Source organism: Xenopus laevis, chromosome 3L, assembly GCF_017654675.1.
Source record: "Xenopus laevis strain J_2021 chromosome 3L, Xenopus_laevis_v10.1, whole genome shotgun sequence".
NCBI classification, from domain to species: Eukaryota; Metazoa; Chordata; class Amphibia; order Anura; family Pipidae; genus Xenopus; species Xenopus laevis.
The window spans coordinates 130,568,762-130,591,067 of record NC_054375.1 but is presented as its reverse complement, the minus strand read 5'-3'; positions in this window follow the sequence as shown (position 1 = coordinate 130,591,067).

Sequence of the window (22,306 nt, the reverse complement as noted above, 5' to 3'; positions counted from 1 at the left end):
AGTATGAGGAAGCTTATATTAAATTGTCACAATAGTTCCCTTTTAAGGACGCTGAGACATTTTGTGCTTTCAGCTACTAAAAAAATGCCCTCCCCTTTAAACAAAACAGGGATTGTTTGCATAGAAAACACAATATAAATTGCACTCTGGGAAATTTCAGGTTGTCCTAGTTGGGGTATATGTCTCCTTTTATTTTCCAATAAGATAAATGTTGATGGGAAATACAATCCAGTGTAACTTGATTTTTGTTTCATCAGTTATAGTTTAACAATTATAATAAGGAGAAAACAAGCAGTGACCAAACCTCCAACTGTCGTGTGTGCAAAACGGCAGTCATTTCCCATAATTCCTGCTGATGTGTATATAATGCAGAACATAATGTGCATCCTGTTGTCATTTATAAGAAGTCACAATCAGTCCCGGTTGAACGGCTTGTGTTTGTATAAAGATCTGGCCGGACTGGCAATCTGTGAGTTCTGGCAAATGCCAGAGGGGCTGCTGCAAGATGCCATAGAAAGTCACTATAGAGTGGGCTGGTGGGGGCTGCTTGGCCTCTATGTACTAGCAATACCAGTCCAGTAGATCACACTTTGGTGATCTCTAAAAGGCTAAACTATTTGTAGGGTGCTTATATTCCTGTCTGATCGAGTACATTTTCAGTTTCCTGCATAGTGCATTTTGCATTCTATGGCATAAAACCTAACTTTTTGTTAATGTTTAAGCAGGACCCTAAATCTTATTTGTCAGAGCACACTTATTTGTCAGTGTGCTAGAGCACACTGAGCATGTGCAGTGCCCCTGACCCTCAAAAGATGGCCCAATATGGGGAGCTGCTGTGGACAAGTTCAAAGGCCATGGACCTTTACTTTTATAGGGCTACTGAACCTCTGGGCGGGTACATTTAGTTGAATATATGAAATACAGAATTCAGGCTTTAGTTCCCATTAACTCCCTTTCTGAGTAAAAAAAAGGAGGTGAATAGGGATGTAGCGAACGTCGGAAAAAAAGTTCGCGAACCCCATAGACTTCAATGGGAAGGCGAATTTTAAAAGCTAGAAAAGACATTTCTGGCCAGAAAAATGATTTTAAAGTTGTTTAAAGGGTGCAACGACCTGGACAGTGCCATGCCAGAGGGGGATCAAGGGCAAAAATGTTTCTAAAAAATCCATTGTTGACACAGCGCTGCGTTTTGTGCTGTAAAGGGCAGAAATCACACTACATTTCTAAACCTGTGTAATAAAATGCTTTAAAACGTCCGGCGTCTACATGCCAATCAAGTCGTGTAAAAGTTACAGCCTGTTCACACGCAAAGACGAAACGCGGTGCTTACTGCAACGCAAAAAGACGCAAAGAGCTTTAATGAATGATACCGTCAAGTGAGCAAATAATAGTTTTTAATTACTAGTTGCTTGTCACCTCCAGGATGTTCGTCCTGTTGGTGGCAATATTTCTGTAGTGGTGTGTTTAGCAGTCACCATGCTTGTGCGCACGTGCACGGTCAGGCAGAGGTAATTCAATGTACAGTGAAGTGAACCAAAAAACACTGATTCTGCAGTGTGGGCCCAGTTTTGGTCTACTTTATTGATCACCTGCGGTGACCATAAAAGATGCGATTTTGCCACTGTTGCAGAACCCTGAAAAATTAGGCATGTGTACTTTCCTGAAAAATTATGGTTTTTTTGTCGCAGCCACTGAACCAGAAGTCCAGAAACAATATGCCATATAAATGCTGAAAATATTAATTTTTTTTGTGGCAGCCACTGCAGCACAGAGGCCAGAAAAAATATGCCATATAAATGCAAACAATATTAATTTTTTTTTGGTCGCAGCCACTGCAGCACAGAGGCCAGGAAAAATATGCCATATAAATGCTAACAATATAAAAAATTTTTGTCGCAGCCACTGAAGCACAGAGGCCAGAAAAAATATGCCATATAAATGCTGAAAATATTCTGGTTTTTTTGGTCGCAGCCACTGCAGCACAGAGGCCAGAAAAAATATGCCATATAAATGCTGAAAATATTCTGTTTTTTTTAGTCGCAGCCACTGAAGCACAGAGGCCAGAAAAAATATGCCATATAAATGCTGAAAATATTAAATTTTTTTGGTCGCAGCCACTGAAGCACAGAGGCCAGGAAAAATATGCCATATAAATGCTGAAAATATTCTGTTTTTTTTAGTCGCAGCCACTGAAGCACAGAGGCCAGAAAAAATATGCCATATAAATGCTGAAAATATTCATTTTTTTGTCACAGCCACTGAAGCACAGAGGCCAGAAAAAATATGCCATATAAATGCTGAAAATATTCTGTTTTTTTTGGTCGCAGCCACTGAAGCACAGAGGCCAGAAAAAATATGCCATATAAATGCTGAAAATATTCTGTTTTTTTTGGTCGCAGCCACTGAAGCACAGAGGCCAGAAAAACTCAGGATTTACCTGGATTCAAATTAAACCAGTAGGGTTTGCACCCTAGTTTGTAACGGTGGTGGAGGGAGGAGGACGCTAAAGGACAGCTGTATGTGGAGTCATGAGGCGTGCAGAGAAGGACAGCTGCATGGGGAGTCAGAATCAGAAACTCAGAACAAGTCTTCCGGCGTGCAGTAACCCTCCGAGATCCACCCCTCATTCATTTTAATAAAGGTCAGGTAATCCACACTTTTGTGACCTAGGCGAGTTCTCTTCTCAGTTACTATCCCTCCTGCTGCACTGAAGGTCCTTTCTGAGAGGACACTTGAGGCGGGGCAAGACAAGAGGTTCATGGCAAATTGTGACAGCTCTGGCCACAGATCAAGCCTGCGCACCCAGTAGTCCAGGGGTTCATCGCTCCTCAGAGTGTCGATATCTGCAGTTAATGCCAGGTAGTCCGCTACCTGCCGGTCGAGGCGTTCTTTGAGGGTGGATCCCGAAGGGTTCTGCCGCTGCCTTGGGCTGAAAACATTTGCATGTCTGACGTTACAGAGTGGCCAAAGTGCTTTGTCCTTGCAGGTGCGCTCGTGGCAGGATTACTGGCACCTCTGCCCCTGGAATGTTGATGAGTTCCTGAAGTGACATCACCCTTAAAAGCATTGTACAACATGTTTTGCAGGCTGGTTTGTAAATGCAGCATCCTTTCAGACTTGTGGTATGTTGGTAACATTTCTGCCACTTTATGCTTGTACCGAGGGTCTAGTAGAGTCGCGACCCAGTACAGGTCCTTCTCCTTAAGCCTCTTAATACGGGGGTCCTTCAACAGGCATGACAGCATGAAAGACCCCATTCTCACAAGGTTGGATGCAGAGGTATCCATCTCCGCTTCCTCGTTATCAAGGACTGCATCATCCACGGTCTCCTCCCCCCAGCCACGTACAAGACCAGGGGTCCCCAAAAGGTCACCACCAGCCCCCTGGGAAGCCTGCTCCTGTTGGTCCTCCTCCTCCACAAAGCCACCTTCCTCCTCTGACTCCACTTCTGACACCTCTCCCTGCGTTGCAGCAGGTGCCTGGGTTCGTTCTGGTGATTCCGACCAGAAATCGTGCGCTTCCTGCTCCTCGTCACGCTGGTCTACAGCCTCATCTGTCACTCGTCGCACGGCACGCTCCAGGAAGAAAGCAAAGGGTATTAGGTCGCTGATGGTGCCTTCGGTGCGACTGACCATATTTGTAACCTCTTCAAAAGGGCGCATGAGCCTGCAGGCATCGCGCATAAGCACCCAGTAACGGGGGAAAAAATCCCCAGCTCTGCAGATCCAGTCCTACCACCCAGTTCAAACAGGTATTCGTTGACGGCTCTTTGTTGTTGCAGCAGACGTTCCAACATGAGGAGCGTTGAATTCCAGCGAGTCTGGCTGTCGCAAATCAAACGCCTGACTGGCATGTTGTACCGCTGCTGAATGTCAGCAAGGCGTGCCATGGCTGTATAGGAACGTCTGAAATGGGCCGACACCTTCCTGGACTGCCTGAGAACGTCCTGGAATCCTGGGTACTTTGAGACAAAACGTTGTACTATTAAATTCAGAACATGTGCCATGCAGGGCACATGTGTTAAATTGCCCAGTCTCAGTGCTGCCAACAGATTGCTTCCATTGTCACACACCACTTTTCCGATCTTCAGTTGGTGTGGGGTCAGCCACCGATCGGCCTGTGACTGCAGAGATGACAGGAGTACAGATCCGGTATGGTTTTGCTTTCCAGGCACGTCATCCCCAAGACAGCATGACAACGGCGTACCTGGCACGTCGAATAGCCTAGGGGGAGCTGGGGGTGCACAGGTGTGGAGGAGGAGGAGGACCCAGCAGCAGAGGACGAAGAAGAGGAAGAAGACGAGGTAGAGAGCGAAGGAGGAGTAGAGGTGGTGGCAGAACCGCGTGCAATCCGTGGCGGTGACACCAACTCCACTGTCGTTGTTGAGCCACACATTTCCTGCTTCCCAGCCATGACCAAGTTCACCCAGTGGGCAGTGTAGGTGACATACCTGCCCTGACCATGCTTGGAGGACCATGCGTCAGTAGTCATATGGACCTTTGGCCCAACACTAAGTGACAGAGATGCGGTGACTTGGCTCTGCACATGGTGGTACAGGTGTGGTATTCCCTTTTTTGAAAAAAAATTGCGGCTGGGTACCTTCCACTGCGGTGTCCCAATTGCTACAAATTTGCGGAAGGCCTCAGAGTCCACCAGCTGGTATGGTAAAAGCTGGCGGGCTAAGAGTGCAGACAAGCCAGCTGTCAGACGCCGGGCAAGGGGGTGACTCGCAGACATTGGCTTCTTACGCTCAAACATGGCCCTCACAGAAACTTGGCTGGGGGCAGATGACTGGGAATGGGAACTGGTGGTCAAGGTGGAAGGCGGAGTGGAGGGTGGTTCAGACGGGTCAAGGACAGCAGAGGTAGAGCAGTAGATGCTGGACCAGAAGGAGGGTGGCTTTTAGTTTGCCTGTTGTCTTTGAGGTGTTGCTCCCAAAGTGCTTTGTGCTTGCCGTTCATGTGCCTTCGCATAGAAGTTGTACCTATGTGGCTGTTGGGCTTCCCAAGACTCAGTTTCTGACTGCACTCATTGCAAATTACAACGCTTTTGTCAGAGGCACACACATTAAAAAAATCCCACACTGCTGACCTTTTTGAGGCTGGCAATCTGGGGGTAAAAGTAGAAGTCGGCGGCGTTGGCAGCAATGGCGGGTGCGTTGGCCGGCTGACCACAGGTGCCGATACATGTTGTTGCCCTACTGTTCCCTGCGAGCTGTCCTCCCTGCTGTAACGATCGCCGCCCGGAGCAGGCCCAGGAGCTCCGGGCGGCGCGTCCATCTTCGCCGGCGTCGCTCCCAAAATGGCGGCGCCCATGGCCGCCACGTGGGTAGCGGCGCCGGGCGATGACGTCAGCGCGCCGACGTCGGCGCAAGAGCGTCAATGACGTCAGAATGGCGCCAAATTTGAAAATAAAAACTCCAACTAGACGCCAGAATGGCGCCCAAGAATAGGATTACTTTCCTGAAGCATATCCTGGGTTTCCTGTGTGCCTTATTGCCTAATATTGTTCCTGCCTTTTATCCTGACCCTTTGCCTGGACTTTGGACTTTGATTGTATTCTGCCTGCCTGTGAACTCTTGCCTGATCCTGACTATTCTCCGTTTAACCCTTTGGATACCGCGACCTTGTTCCCTCAAGAGGGCTTCCTCCTTGATCCAGACAACCTCCCTGGAGGGAGCTCCCGGCTCCCTGACATTATTCTTGGGCCATGGATCCTTCTGAGGAAGCCACACCTCATGTCGGACGAGCGCTCCGCGGACTGGCATCCCGCATGGAGGACTACGAAAACCAGCAGGTTCGCATTGGGCAAGCACTCGATGTCCTGCTGGCTCAAGTGCCTTCTGCGTCCTCCACTGCTCCACCTACTGGGGATCCCCCCATGGCGGCAGCCCCCACGAACACAAGCTACCCGACAGGTGAGCCTCGCATTCCACCTCCCCCTCGTTTCAGTGGGGACCCACAAGCCTGCAGGGGATTTGCCACGCAATGCCAAATTCAATTTGAGTTCCAACCCACACAGTTTCCAAGCGAGCGTTCCAAGGTGGGGTATGTGATGTCTCGATTGGAAGGCAAGCCACTGGAGTGGGCAACGTCTCTTTGGGAGAAGAATTCCCCGCTGACTTTTGATGTTAAAGACTTTCTCCAAGCTTTTCGTATAGTCTTTGATGCTCCAGGTCGGGTTACGAACGCCCCTGCCCGTCTCTTGCAGCTCCGGCAAGGAAGCCGCAGTGTCAATGAGTATGCTATAGACTTCCGAACACTGATGGCGGAGACTTCCTGGTGTGATGACGCTTACAAGGCTGTATACTACCAAGGCCTATCCATCCGCATCAAAGATGATCTCGTCTCCAGAGAGACTCCTGACACCCTGGAAGGGTTGATCGCTCTATCCATTAAGGTGGACACTCGTCTCAGAGAGCACCAGGTGGAGAGAGAGCGCAGTAGACGATTTTCTCCCATGTTGGCCCCTCGCTTTCAAAGGGCCGATTCTGCAAACACCCGCTGTTCCTGTGACCCATGTGTCGACGTCTCCCTTGGAGGAACCCATGCAAGTAGGAAAGACTCGCCTCTCCGAGCAGGAAAGACTCCGAAGACGTATGGCAGGTCTCTGTTTATACTGTGGTGGGCATTCCCATTTTGCCAACGCCTGTCCTGCCAAAGCCAAGAGTTTTGTACCCCGAGGTATGTCTCAGGTTTCTTATGTAGGGGGCATCACTCGAGGTTCTCTGGAGAAGTATCAAGAAAATTCACGCAGGCTTCTCCTTCCTTTGCAGATTCACCTGGCAAGTAAGTCTATCTTCGAAAGGGCCTTCCTCGACTCCGGAGCGGATGGCAATTTCATGGATGCCTTTTTTGCCGAACGCATGAAGATTCCTCTGCTTCCATTGTCTTCTCCCCTGCGAATTACTGCCATAGATGACAAACCCCTGGAGTTTGAATTCGTCACAAAGTTCACGGCGGAACTATCTGTACAAGTTGTGGCGCTGCATCAAGAAAAACTTTCATTCTTCATCATCCCCTGTCCTTCTACTCCAGTGATATTGGGTCTTCCATGGTTACGTCTGCATAACCCCACCATAGACTGGTCCACTGGGCAGATCTCTCGTTGGAGTTTATTTTGCCTGCAACATTGCCTTCCGCCAAAACCCCTCGAGAAGGTGAATGTCTCCTCTGCGGAATTAAAGACTTTGCCCTCCACTTACAAGGGATTTTCCGATGTGTTTTGTAAAAAGTCTGCAGAGTTCCTTCCCCCACATCGCTCCTACGACTGTCCGGTTGAACTCCTGCCTGGAGCTATGCCCCCCAGAGGGCGCACCTACCCTCTCTCTCCTGCAGAGACTACCGCTATGAAGGAGTACATCCAAGAAAATCTCCAGCGGGGGTTTATCCGCCCTTCTACCTCTCCTGCAGGGGCTGGGTTCTTCTTCGTGGAGAAGAAGGACGGAGGCCTTCGGCCTTGTATAGACTATCGGGGTCTGAATAAGATCACCGTGAAAAACAGATACCCTCTGCCCCTGATTGCCGAGCTCTTTGACCAGCTGAAAGGGGCCAAGATTTTCTCCAAGTTGGATCTCCGGGGGGCCTACAACCTCATTCGCATCCGGGAGGGTGACGAATGGAAGACGGCATTCAACACTCGGGATGGGCACTATGAATATCTCGTTATGCCCTTCGGCCTATGCAATGCCCCTGCCGTCTTCCAGGAGTTTGTGAATGATGTGTTCCGAGATCTCCTAGGAAGGTTCGTAGTCGTATACTTGGACGACATCCTGATCTTTTCCAAGGACCTTGAAAGTCATCGCTCCCAGGTGAAGGAGGTACTCTCTCGTCTGAGGAAGAACTCTCTCTTCGCCAAGTTGGAGAAGTGTGTTTTCGAGGTATCCAAGATCCCCTTCCTAGGATACATTATCTCTCCAGAGGGATTTGAGATGGACCCCGTGAAAGTGTCGGCCATCCAGGAGTGGCCTCTCCCACTGAGTACCAAAGCAATCCAGAGATTCATCGGATTTGCTAATTATTATCGACAGTTCATCCGGGGGTTCTCTTCCCGCATTGCACCTATCCTGGCCCTCATCCGAAAAGGGGGTAAACCCAGCCTGTGGCCTCCATCTGCTATAGAAGCCTTTCAGTCCTTGAAAGAGGCCTTCACGTCCGCTCCTGTTCTTCGACATCCCAATCCTGCACTACCCTTCTGCATCGAAGTTGATGCTTCTGAAGTCGGAGCCGGAGCTATCCTGTCTCAGAGACATTCCTCTGATGGAAAATTGCACCCCTGTGCGTTTTTCTCCAAGAAGTTCTCATCCGCAGAGCAGAACTATGACGTCGGGAATCGAGAACTCTTGGCAGTCAAGCTTGCCCTTGAAGAATGGCGTCACCTCCTGGAGGGTTCTGAAATTCCTGTCCAGATTTTCACTGATCACAAGAATCTGGAGTTCATACAGTCCCTCAAGAGGCTAAATCCCAGACAAGCCAGGTGGGCCCTTTTCTTTTCCCGATTTAACTTTGTTTTGACTTATCGCCCAGGTTCCAAAAATCTGAAGGCCGACGCCTTGTCTCGTAGCTTCACTCCGGTGGACCGTGACCCTGAGAGACAGGAACCAATCATTCCACCAGTCAAGATCATTGCCTCTCTGTATCCCCAATTTGCCGACCAGATTCTGGCTGGGCAGTCCTCGGCTCCTCAAGATACTCCGATTGGCATGGCCTTCGTCCCTCCAGAACTTCGCCTGGCCATCCTGCAACAAACCCACTGCTCCAGGCAAGCTGGACATCCTGGTTCGGCTAAGACCCTTGAACTCTTGAGGCGCCTAGTCTGGTGGCCTGATATCCGCAAGGATGTAAAGGACTTTGTGGCTGCTTGTAATGTCTGCGCCACTTCTAAGCCTAGCCATTCCCGCCCCAGTGGGTTGTTACAGCCTTTGCCGGTACCCTCTCGTCCATGGACGCACCTCTCTATGGACTTTATTGTCGAACTTCCTCCCTCCGGTGGGAATACTGTGATCTGGGTTGTTATTGATCGCTTCTCCAAAATGGCCCATTTCATCCCTCTGAAGAAGTTGCCCTCTGCGGTGGAGTTGTCCCAGCTTTTTATCCAGTACATCTTCCGCCTGCATGGTTTCCCGGTGGAGATCGTCTCCGATAGAGGCACCCAGTTTACTGCCAAGTTCTGGCGTTCCTTATGCAAAGACCTGGGAATTGTTCTTCAGTTTTCATCTGCATACCACCCGCAAACGAATGGGGCAGCTGAACGTGTCAACCAAGCCCTGGAGCAGTTCCTGAGGAACCACGTATCCCTCTGCCAGGATGACTGGTCTGATCTCCTCCCATGGGCGGAATTCGCTCATAATAATGCTTGTCATTCCTCTACAGGAAGGTCTCCGTTCATGTCGGTGTATGGTCAGCATCCTCAAGCTTTTCCCCAAGACTTTGTGCTATCTGACGTCCCAGCTGCTGACGACTCCGCAGCCCATATGTCTGCTATTTGGGCTGCGACCAAGTTGAACCTAGAGAAGAGTGCTCTTGTTCATAAGACTTTCGCGGATCGTCGTCGAAGATCCTCTCCTCTCTACAAGGTGGGTGATAATGTCTGGCTCTCTTCCAGGAATATCCGGTTGAAGATACCATCTCCCAAGTTGGGTCCAAAATTCGTGGGACCATTTCCCATCTTGGAGATAATCAACCCTGTGGCTGTCAGACTCCAGCTTCCACCAGAGATGAGAATCCCCAACGTGTTCCACGTGTCTCTGGTGAAACCCGCCATCACCAACCGGTTCTCTGGCGGTCAGTCTCCTCCTCCTGCCATCTCAGTGGAGGGTCAACTCGAGTACGAGGTGGAGAAAATCCTAGACTCCAGAATCTCCAGAGGGTCCCTTCAGTACCTCATTCAGTGGAAGGGCTTTGGCCCTGAAGAATGCTCCTGGGAAGGACACCGTGATGTTCACGCTCCTCGTCTGGTGAGGGAGTTCCATTCCAAGTTTCCCCAGAAGCCAAGTCCTGGTGGTCCAGAGGTCCCCCTTAAGGGGGGGGTACTGTAACGATCGCCGCCCGGAGCAGGCCCAGGAGCTCCGGGCGGTGCGTCCATCTTCGCCGGCGTCGCTCCCAAAATGGCGGCGCCCATGGCCGCCACGTGGGTAGCGGCGCCGGGCGATGACGTCAGCGCGCCGACGTCGGCGCAAGAGCGTCAATGACGTCAGAATGGCGCCAAATTTGAAAATAAAAACTCCAACTAGACGCCAGAATGGCGCCCAAGAATAGGATTACTTTCCTGAAGCATATCCTGGGTTTCCTGTGTGCCTTATTGCCTAATATTGTTCCTGCCTTGTATCCTGACCCTTTGCCTGGACTTTGGACTTTGATTGTATTCTGCCTGCCTGTGAACTCTTGCCTGATCCTGACTATTCTCCGTTTAACCCTTTGGATACCGCGACCTTGTTCCCTCAAGAGGGCTTCCTCCTTGATCCAGACAACCTCCCTGGAAGGAGCTCCCGGCTCCCTGACACCTGCTTCTTCTAAGTCTTATTCTCCTCCTGCCTCTCTGACTCTCCGTCTCTCCATCTGAACTATCCTCCTCTTGCTCTCTTCTACTGGGCACCCACAAAACATCAATCTCCTCATCATCATTCTCCTCAGATGCATCAATTTCTTCTAACAGCTCACAGAAGGAAGCAGCAGCGGGGACCTCCTCGTCATCACTCATTATGTCCATCTCTGTTGTGTTCTCTGCCAGAATTAAATCTGGTGTAACGTCCTCATCTCCTTCATCTTCTTCTGCCAATAATGGTTGCGCATCACTCAGTTCAAGAAACTCATGTGAAAATAACTCCTCTGACTCCAGTGAAGAAGGGGCGCCGGTGGTGGAGGAAGTGTTACGTGGGGTGCCCATAGCAGTGGAGGATGAGGATGTTGTGGTAAAGTTAGAAACGGTAGAGGATGGGGTGTGCTGTGTAAGCCAGTCAACTACCTCTTCAGCATTTTGGGAGTTCAGGGTCATTGCCTTTTTAAAACTGGGCAATTTCCTAGGGCCACAGGATAGCATAGCAGCACGGCCCCTAGTGCCTCTGCGTGGCGGCCTGCCTTTGCCTGGCATTATTTTTAAAACAAAAACAACAACAACTCAGGTGGTGTTTCTGGAGACGGTATTATTATTGATATTTAGACAGAATGTGAACAAGCTCACAGAGCTAGATGGGAGTTGTTTGAAAATGAAGAAGAAGAAGAACACACTGGGCAAACAAGGCCTACAAGGTCAACGTATACACTACTACAGCAGTGGATACGGAATATATTATTGCTGCCTGAAAAACGTCACTCGGGTGGTGTTTCTAGAGACGGTATTATTATTGATATTTAGACAAAATGTGAACAAGCTCACACAGCTAAGTGGCAGTGGTTTGAAAATGAAGAAGAAGAAGAACACACTGGGCAAACAAGGCCTACAAGGTCAACGTATACACTACTACAGCAGTGGATACGGAATATATTATTGCTGCCTGAAAAACGTCACTCGGGTGGTGTTTCTAGAGACGGTATTATTATTGATATTTAGACAAAATGTGAACAAGCTCACACAGCTAAGTGGCAGTGGTTTGAAAATGAAGAAGAAGAAGAACACACTGGGCAAACAAGGCCTACAAGGTCAACGTATACACTACTACAGCAGTGGATACGGAATATATTATTGCTGCCTGAAAAACGTCACTCGGGTGGTGTTTCTAGAGACGGTATTATTATTGATATTTAGACAGAATGTGAACAAGCTCACAGAGCTAGATGGGAGTTGTTTGAAAATGAAGAAGAAGAAGAACACACTGGGCAAACAAGGCCTACAAGGTCAACGTATACACTACTACAGCAGTGGATACGGAATATATTATTGCTGCCTGAAAAACGTCACTCGGGTGGTGTTTCTGGAGACGGTATTATTATTGATATTTAGACAGAATGTGAACAAGCTCACACAGCTAGATGGCAGTGGTTTGAAAATGAAGAACACACTGGGCAAATAATGCCTACAAGGTCAACGTATACACTACAGCAGTGGTGGATACGGAATATATTATTGCTGCTTGAAAAACGTCACTCAGGTGGTGTTTCTGGAGACGGTATTATTATTGATATTTAGACAGAATGTGAACAAGCTCACACAGCTAAGTGGCAGTGGTTTGAAAATGAAGAACACACTGGGCAAATAATGCCTACAAGGTCAACGTATACACTACAGCAGTGGTGGATACGGAATATATTATTGCTGCTTGAAAAACGTCACTCAGGTGGTGTTTCTGGAGACGGTATTATTATTGATATTTAGACAGAATGGGAACAAGCTCACACAGCTAGATGGCCACTGGGCAAATAATGCCTGCAAGTGCACTACTATTGGTGCACTACTATGAAGAACAGCAAACAGCACTGGACACCTTAAAGAACAGTAAGATAAGTAAAATAAAAAAAAAATTATATGTATATTAAAAAAAAAAATATTCTCGGGTTGGTGCTGCTGAACTACTAGGAGCAGCACAGTAGCACACCAGTCCCACTCCCCAACACTGCTAGACTAATAGCACTTGGCTGTTAAAGTAGCAAAGTAAAACAACAAAAAAGAAAATAAAAGCAGTCCTTACAAGGACTATTGGGTTATTACAGCAGTCAGCAGATGAGATCAGAAGAGATCAGTGCCCACAGCAGGCAGCTACATACAGAGCACTGCAGTAGAAGGTAGATTACTAGCCAGCAAAGCTACCCTAAAATGTCCCTCAAATCCCTGCAGACTTCTGTCCCTCCAATACAGAGCAGTATCAAGTAGATTACTAGCCAGCAAACTTACTATCAACTGTCCCTCAAATCAGTGAAATCACTAGCAGCTCTCTCCCTACACTAGCTCTTCCAAGCACACACAGGCAGAATGAAAAAACGCTGCAGGGCTTCAGTTTATATATGGAAGGGGAGTGGTCCAGGGGGTGTGGGGGTGGTCCAGGAGGGAGAGCTTCCTGATTGGCTGCCATGTATCTGCTGGTCTGGGGTGAGAGGTCAAAAAAAAGCGCCAGGTAAGGCGAACCCAAAATGGCGAACGTCGCGCGACGTTCGCGAACTTGCGGCGGACGCGAACAGCCGATGTTCGCGCGAACAAGTTCGCCGGCGAACAGTCCGCGACATCCCTAGAGGTGAATGACACCTATGAAGACTCACAGTCCTCCTGTGCAGGTCACTGCCCCATTGGTAGGCTTTACATAGTTTTCATAACACAGAAACTGTAGGAAGGTTTCCTCTTCGTCTTCTTCTTCCAGTCCAGAGTTCCAGACCTTGTTTCTCTCTACGGTGGTGCTAAAGGAGAAGCAAACCCAAAAGTTAAAAAAACCCTAGCCTACATAGACCCCTCCCTCCTCCCCCCAGCCTAAGTGTTACCCCATGCAAATGCCCCTAAGTCTTTCAGTTACCCCTCCATGCAGATTCTGTCCAGCGGAGTTCACGGGCGCCATCTTATTCTCTTCAGAATGAGACCAGCGTAACGGCGAATGCGCAGTTGGAGCACTTTTCTGTTTCGCGACAACTGCGCACGCGCCGGTCTCATTCCAAAGATTACCAAATTGGCTGAAGATGGCACCCGTGAACTCCGATGCCTGAATCTGCACCGAGGGGTAAGTAAAAAGTTAGGGGCATTTGCCCAGGGTAACACACTGGGGGGGGGGTGTCTATGTAGGGTAGGGGTTTTTAACTTTTGGGTTTACTTTTCCTTTAAGGCACGCGTTTATAAACTCTTCCGTGCCGGCAGTATCATTCAGCTGGGAGGGACGTGGGTAGTTATCCTGTTCATATTCACTGTATAAAGCTCATATTCCTCTGTGAAGTTAAAGTTCACATCGAGCTCCTTACTTCTGAAGAATAGGTGTCCAAGGACAGGAGAATGGGTCACTTTTGGCCTTTTTTTTGGCTCCCCTGCTCAAGTCGCTGGTTTTGCCATATTTTTTTACCGTCACTTCCCGATCTTCTCGGACAAGAGAGACCACAATATAATATCAGCACAAGAAGAATCAGGCAGGAGAATACGTTCTGCCTTCCCATTCTGTCACCACCTACGAAAGAGAGAGATGACAATGAATAATGGTTTGTAATATCTGTATTATATTGTTGTTTGTTATGAGTTTGCATTATACCACTGAAACAAGAACCTGTGGGAAGAGCAGGAGGTGCAGCTTCCCCTATTTAAAAAGTGTAACAAAGATATTCTGAGACACATTTTCCTTCTTACCCCCAACCACTTCTGCCTTTAGTTACTTCCTATCCACTATCCACAAGTATCTTTATATTTTTGTATATAGGTTTGTGCGTTGAGTCTCTCATACATGGTCCAGTAAGGTGCCAATTCTGGAGAGTCTAGAGGTATCGGCTTTTATACAGGTCACCTCAATTGTTCATACTTTTGACCTGGACAGCCCAATATTTTAAAGGGATTTTGAAGAGGATTGCTCTGTGGTGCTCACTGGTATAACCACGGGCCGGTGCAGTTTTCTGCTGATAGGAGCACCGGCCCAGGGTTTCAGGTAAGTCAATACAATCACTTGGGGGTGCCTAAAATTCGGCACCCCAAGTCACCAAGCCTTTTCTTCTGCTTTAAATTAATTGCCTTCTTCTTCTGACTCTTTCCAGCTTTCAAATAGGGGTCACTGACCCCATTTATAAAACAAATGCTCTGAAAGGCTACAAATATATTGTTATTGCTACTTTGTATTACTCATCTTTCTATTCAGGCCTCTCCTATTCATATTCCAGTCTCTTATTTAAATGCATAGTTGCTAGAATTATTTGGACCTGTAGGGATACAGAGAGTTAGTTCCCCTCTGTTCCTTAAAACCACATGTTGGGAAATACCCTGCCTGTACAGCTACAGGTTGAACTTAGAGTGATGGAGGGGCAGGATCCATTGTCCCTGTGCAGTGTGTCTGGCAGATACCGGAGGGTGTCACAAGGTGTCACTGCTGCGCAACTGATTGGATATAGGCAGAGCCATGTGCTCACAACCATTGCTGTTTCCCACTTCACTGAGTAAAGTGTGGAATAAGATCTGGCTGCAAATATAAAATATAGGGACAAAAGCTGGAGGAGCCCCTGGATGGCTGGGTTGTGGCAGCCCCAAGCCTGGGAGCTAGACCAGGAGGGTCTAGAGCTCCTAAATGCAAAACTGGACTTTTACATGCTCGAACTATGGAGAGTGCTGGGAGCTATAGTTCAGCAGAAGAGTATAAAGCAAGTTATGTGCTCGGCTAGGAGAGCTTGGAGCCTCTGAGGATTTCATTGTTGTGGATGCCTGTTCCAGCTCTATGTGAGCCCCTGGCTGAATTTGCCTGTGGGAGGGTAGAGAGAGAAAGGATCCAGGGTGTCTCCTGTTTGTGAAACAGGCTTTGTTGCTGTGCCTGCCACGTGGGAGCAAATCACCTCTGTCAAGCAGGAGAGGTATTTGGGCAGGTAGCGCTACCTGGGAAAAGTACAAGCTCTTTGGGGGAAAAGGGAATGAGACTATTTGTCCACCCGGAGTGGAATGTGGACTTTGCTTGGCAAGGAGATGCCAGGATTGGATTGCAACATGTTCCCCAGGGTAGTGGGTCATAAATAGGATGTAAATGCATATTTTACTTTGCCTTTAATTTTGTATACAGCTCTATTTGTTATACAGCACTGTGTGTTTTTGAATGTTTTCCTAATGGAGCCACTCGCAGGTGTATTCCTGGATCCTGTTAGGTGGAGGCACTGCCATAGAGGTAATTTCCAGTACCCTTTCACTTAGCAAAGGGGACTTGGGACCTGAAGTGGTAAGAAACATGTGAAATATGTGATGTATAACCTTTGGCACAGGGCAGTGGCCAAAAACGTGGTTACAGACCCCAGCAATCAGATTGCTGAAATTGCAAACTGGAGAGCTGCTGAATAAAAAGCTCAAAAGTCACAAATAATAACAAAATGAAAAGCAATTGCAAATTGTCTCAGAATATCACTTTCTATGTCATACTAAAAGTACATTTACAGGTGAACAACCCCTTTAATGCACACACTAATGATTTGTTAGAGACAGATGGTCCAATGACCCATCTGTTTTCAACTATAGGTACTAGCAGCCTGTGCCTAAAGTTACTTTCTTATTCTAGGAGGTATCATAAAAGTTTTGGTGCAACCCATTATACTGTGTATGACTAGACTCTCAACTGTCATGTCCTCAGTGCTTCTCTTCTGACATTCCCATGTGTATTGCCAGCTGTCTGAATGTCCACCCCAAAGAACAGGCTGTAACACGTGGGGTCACAAATGGGTGACATAGAGGCAAAAACAATGATGAAGAAGATCTGTATATCCATTCATACATATTTATGTTAACCCCCATCGAATGGCAGGAGAACCCATTGGTCAGTATAATGAGTACTTGTGGTAGAAGTGTAGCAGAGCTAGATTTGATCCAATTATCATTTATAAAAAGAAAGGAAGGAAGGGTCATATACATTTCCTAGTATTACAACCAGAGGAAGGTGATAGAGAATTCCAGAGTCAGTTATAGGAGCCCCTAGTGGCATAAGGCCAAGTCAGGACGGGGTTCCTATGAATGAGGATGTAGCTAGAGTTAAAGGGATCCTGTCATGGGAAAAAAAATTTTTTCCCATGACAGTATACCTTTAAGGGTAAATCGTACATTAAACGGGAGGTTCACCTTTAAGTTAACTTTAAGTATGTTATAGAGTGGCCAATTCTAAGCAATATTTCAATTGGTCTTCATTATTTACTTGTTTATCGTTTAATTATTTGCCTTTTTCCTCTTATTCTTTTCAGCTTTCCAATGGGGGTCTCTGACCCCCATTTAAAAAATAAATGCTCTGTAAGGCTACAAATATATTGTTATTACTCGTCTTTCTATTCAGGCCTCTCCTATTCATATTCCAGTCTCTGATTCAAATCAGTGCATGGTTGCTAGGGTAATTTGGAAGCTAGCACCCAGATTGTTCAAATTCCAAACTGAACAAAAAGCGAAATAACTGAAAAACCACAAATAATAAAAAATGAAAACCAATTGCCAATTTCTACAACATACCAAAAGTTAATTTAAAGGTGAACAACCCATTATTTTTATTCACCAGTGTATTCTGCAGCTCTGTACAATAAATGTCCAAATAATGTTATATATTTTCTAATATCCATTTTTTTTTATAGCTGATCCCTTTTCAATCCACCAGGGGTCTCTCTCCTTCAGACACTGGTATTTCTGAATATTGCGGTTGAACAATTATAGCATATCGGAAACATTCTAGTTTACTCTTCTAGGCTGTTGAGTTGATGATTTCTGCTCAACATATGAGAGAGAATACAGGAATAATGGAGATGTGCAGGTCAGGAAAAATTCAACCCATAAAACTCTCTCTCTCTCTCTCTCTCTCTCTCTCTCTCTCTCTCTCTCTCTCTCTCTCTCTCTCTCTCTCTCTCTCTCTCTCTCTCTCTCTCTCTCTCTCTCTCTCTCTCTCTCTCTCTCTCTCTGTATTTATATTGTATCCCGGCTATACATGTTTGTGTTCATTTCCAGTTTGCCCAGTTCTCTCTCTTCTACAATTCCCAACATCCTCCAACAACCACAGAATTGGTTCCAGCTATCCATCATTGCCTGTGGTCCCTTTTGTCTAAGCCACTGATTTGCACCTGCTTTTTAAATAAAATAATTTGTGGATGTTTCTCTATCATCATACAATGATCACTATGGCTTAAATCATACAAAATATACAAAACATAACACAGAAGCACAAATGTATGGATCGTTTTCCAGGCGCAGGTTCAAAAAGTACTTGAATTCCCCTTTAAATGCACAGCCGTTACCCCTGTAATAAACACTTTAATTCTCATTGGATATTAGCTGCACCCTGGGTGTTACAGAGGCTGCCCAAACACAAGTCTACAGATACATAATGGAATATGGGCACAGAGAAAGGAACAGACTTACCTGTTGTGCAGTTGATGGTCTGTTCATTAATCACCACTAATGATGGGAATAAAAGGCTTATGAACTTCATGGGAGGGGAGTTTGAGTCTAAATATGATATCTCATAAAATTAACTCCTCCTTCCCTTTCCAACTGTCAGAATGGTTTATATGGAAAATCTGAGATTTAACCATAGAGAAAATACACAGAAATATTCAGACTCTCATTTGCTGAATATTTATTTAGCAATGGAGATGTTTCGCTAAACATTGATACAATATATATTGTGTGTGTGTACACTATTCTATTTGAATTTTATATTTTGGATGAATCCAGTGACCACTTATGCTGATTATTTAGAGTTCTTTCCCAGAGACTATTATCCCACTGTTACTATAGACACCATCTCTCCCTACTATACCTGCTATCCCACAGTCACACTACCTTCCCAGAGACTATTATCCACTGTTACTATAGGCACCATCTCTCCCTACTATACCTGCTATCCCACAGCCACAGTCCCTTCCCAGAGACTATTATCCCACTGTTACTATAGACACCATCTCTCCCTACTATACCTGCTATCCCACAGTCACACTCCCTTCCCAGAGACTATTATCCCACTGTTACTATAGACACCATCTCTCCCTACTATACCTGCTATCCCACAGCCACACTCCCTTCCCAGAGATTATTATCCCACTGTTACTATAGGCACCATCTCTCCCTACTATACCTGCTATCCCACAGTCACACTCCCTTCCCAGAGACTATTATCCACTGTTACTATAGGCACCATCTCTCCCTACTATACCTGCTATCCCACAGTCACACTCCCTTCCCAGAGACTATTATCCCACTGTTACTATAGGCACCATCTCTCTCTACTTTACCTGCTATCCCACAGTCACACTCCCTTCCCAGAGACTATTATCCCACTGTTACTATAGGCACCATCTCTCCCTACTATACCTGCTATCCCACAGTCACACTCCCTTCCCAGAGACTATTATCCACTGTTACTATAGGCACCATCTCTCCCTACTATACCTGCTATCCCACAGTCACACTCCCTTCCCAGAGACTATTATCCCACTGTTACTATAGGCACCATCTCTCCCTACTATACCTGTTATCCCACAGTCACACTCCCTTCCCAGAGACTATTATCCCACTGTTACTATAGGCACCATCTCTCCCTACTATACCTGCTATCCCACAGTCACAACCCCTTCCCAGAGACTATTATCCCACTGTTACTATAGGCACCATCACTCCCTACTATACCTGCTATCCCACAGTCACACTTCCTTTCCAAGAGACTATTATCCACTGTTACTATAGGCACCACCTCTCCCTACTATACCTGCTATCCCACAGTCACACTCCCTTCCCAGAGACTATTATCCCACTGTTACTATAGGCACCATCTCTCCCTACTATACCTGCTATCCCACAGTCACACTCCCTTCCCAGAGACTATTATCCCACTGTTACTATAGACACCATCTCTCCCTACTTTATATCATGGGTATGTACACTATTTGTGATACAATCAGTAATTGTGTACATTTCTGCTGTAACTATTTTGAGTGGTGGATATAATTATTTCATTGTTGGCAACGTATCTACTTACTGTCCAAGTCCAATGTGCTTCTATATAACCCCATTCTGGACCTGCTGCACTATTATGCTGGGAAATAGCAGCAATGATTTGCAAAACCTGGCCTTAGTCTGTGATCTGACGGCTCCGAGATTTGAGTGACAACTGTGATTAGTGTAACACATCTTTGGACTATCCAGGACAACGGGGTTAACAACCAGCTAGTATACTAGAGCGTGGGTTACACGGGTCTCTATCAATTAAGACAGGGCCTTCACAAAAGGAAGTACCGAAGGTGCGATGTAGTGCAACTACAACTCCCACTGGCAGCTGTGCTTTAACCAATAAAGAAATGGGCGCCAGGAAGTTCTTGCAGTCAAACAGATTAAACTTTTATTTGTCAGAGACAAATGATCCACGGGTTACTTACATCAGTACAGAGGCATTTGAAGAATATATATATATATATATATTTCAGACAATTTTGGGACAAAAATCTGCTGGCTACCAAAATGTCTAGAGGTTAAGCTGTATTACCAATATTTATTAAAATTGTATATGTATTAGGGCCTTGTGGGGTCCCTATACCTCCTGGGGCTCCCCGCTGTAGTTACGCTTCTGGTGATGGGCAAATCTGTCCCATATTGCTTCATGGACCAATTTGCAAATCAGTAAAATTTGAAAAAGGCGTATTTTCACATATAATGATTTATTTATTTATTTTCACTGCACATATTGTGCTATTTTTGGGCTACTTTTGAAGTGACTCTTGGCTGGTTTTGAAAATTAGACCTGGAATCCTGGTTGTAGTTGCGCATGGGACTGAACTAGAGAAACATGGATCTGCTTTCCTCCCTGACACAGTTTGGCCAAACACTCTAAACACTCAGGCATTTCTACATTTGGAGAAAGGTGATGGTTCCCTTTAAACAACAATGTCTATTATTATGGTGGTGGATCCATAATGGTACCAGTGGCCAACTTGTAGGACTCGTTTGGTCTAGTGATTGCTATTCATGGTCGTATACTATACATAATCAAGACTTCATGCCTCAAGGAACAAGAGGTCTTTCTTCTTAACGAGCATGTAAAGGCAAAAAAAATAAAATGAAATGAAACCTATCTCCAATATACTTTAATTAAAAAATGTGTACTGTTTTTATAAGAAACCTGACTGTATGCAGTGAAATTCTCCCTTCATTTACTGCTGTGGATAGGAATTGTCAGATGATCCCTAACTGCTGAGCAGGGAAACAATCATACTAATGAACAGCAGGGGGAGCCCCTGCCTTACTTCCCAGCCATGCAGAACTCAAGCAGCTTTGTTTATGACGATCCCTAAGCAGCCCAGACCACACTGAGCATGTGCACAGTCTTAGTCTTGCAAAGATGTATAACAAAGTTACAAGATGGTGACCCCCTGTAGCCAACTTTGAAAGCATAAATTATTTGTTTGATTAGGCTTGTGGTGCAGTAAGTTCATGTTTATATTTAGTATACAAAATACAGCATTTCTAGCCTTATTCTATTTTACACTTTACATGCCCTTTAAGGACTGGTCCAAAATCCCACCACACCTGGTCTAAAGCTGGCCATACATAGGTTAACAGCTGCCAACTCTGCCCGTCCACACCAAGCTGGAAGCTTTCTGACCTGTGAATGGGGACAACTGGAGGTCCAACCTGATGCATTTCTGGCAGTAGATTTATTGTTAGAAGGATATATAATACACATGAGCCATGAATCTCCTGTAAATTACATCCTTATAAATGGCTCTTAGTGATGTCATCAGTTATAAACGGAGCCTAGCGATGTCATTTTTGTCACATGACTCACTAAAACTTGTACTCCTCTGTGACTTCACATCCTTATATTTTACAATATAAGTAAAACTTGGTTGCCCTTTTATTGGCCACCAGTGGGATCACCTGACTATAGCTCAATGCTGAACAGAACAACAAGTCTTGGAGACTTTTGCCTCTGGCTTCAGTGACACCTCCGAGTTCCTCATGGGCGGGGCCGTCTCTGCACACAATCAATACAATCAATACATCTGGTACATGCTGTGTTAAAATAGCAATTTCTTGTCTTTTGAAGAATTTTGCTTCTGAAACCAAAAACAGACAGCTGCGGCAGGTATATCCATTTTAATATATTTAACAGCTTTAAAAATACAGAATAAAATAGGTTTTATCTTCTACTATTATTCACATCTGGTCCAATATTACATCTCTCTCTTTTTTTTTTTTTTTAAATATATTTAAATGATACATGAAAGCAGTTGGAGGAAAAAAAAACCAAACACTAATTAAAAAACAAATTGTAACAAATTACATCTCAGATAAAAACATCAAGAACAGAATAAACTTTGTATGTTACAAGCAAACAAAACTTGTCCAGCCATTAACCCTTGAACTCCAGGAAGGCTATAAAATCGCAAGCTTTTCCTTCCCGAAGTCGAGGAGAGGGGTACAAAAAATAAAAAGCACCTTCATTATATGCAGATAAGATAAAGCTTCTGTTAGCGATAGACATTGGCCGAACACAAGGAAACACTAGTGACTGTTTTGTGTCAGTTGTAATCACTATCAACTCTTACAATAGGGGGGAGAGGAATGATATGAAATGGTTAAAAAAAAGGCTTCAAAGGTTTATTCAGCCACCTCCCGAATTAGGCAATGAACAAATCAAGTAAAGCTCCATCATCATCGATCCCCCATGACATCATCATGATGATGTAACATTTGATCTCTGATA